This window comes from Gregarina niphandrodes, assembly GCF_000223845.1.
Source record: "Gregarina niphandrodes unplaced genomic scaffold scaffold00003, whole genome shotgun sequence".
NCBI classification, from domain to species: domain Eukaryota; phylum Apicomplexa; class Conoidasida; order Eugregarinorida; family Gregarinidae; genus Gregarina; species Gregarina niphandrodes.
This window is the reverse complement of record NW_011646045.1, coordinates 258,877-259,452: the sequence shown is the minus strand read 5'-3', so window position 1 is coordinate 259,452 and position 576 is coordinate 258,877.

Below are 576 nucleotides of genomic sequence, written 5' to 3'. Positions count from 1 at the left end.
GGTATTGATCTGAGAGGTATTGATCTGAGAGGTACTGATCTGAGAGGTACTGATCTGAGAGGTACTGATCTGAGAGGTACTGATCTGTGTCAAAAACTTGGGCCTCCTTCTGAATACTCGGGACTTTTCTTCGTACGGACAAACACCTGTATTCTACGGATCCGAGTGAGTCTGCCATGCTGTGCATGTCTTCGGCGACGGGGATGTATCCCATGCCCGGCTCATCAATGAACTGAAACAGAAATGTAGCACGCGTGTTTGCTCACCAGTTCAGAGTGGTGGTCAACACCGGAAACTGAGGTAAGCCATCGCGAGTTCAAATAGAAAATACGGCCGATGATCGGTGCTGCAACCAATAAACCGCGATCGACTTCCTTGGCCGTGAAGACCTTCACGTGAGACGCAATCGCCACTATCAATACCAAGGCTAGCCCACAAGACAACGCACCAACTACCCACGTGCTTTTCATGGGTAAAATCACATCCTCGGCGGGCCTAGACTTACCACCGACAGACACCACAGAATGACAAATAAACAAAAGGGATTAAACCCAAAGCTAACTGAGAACCAACTGG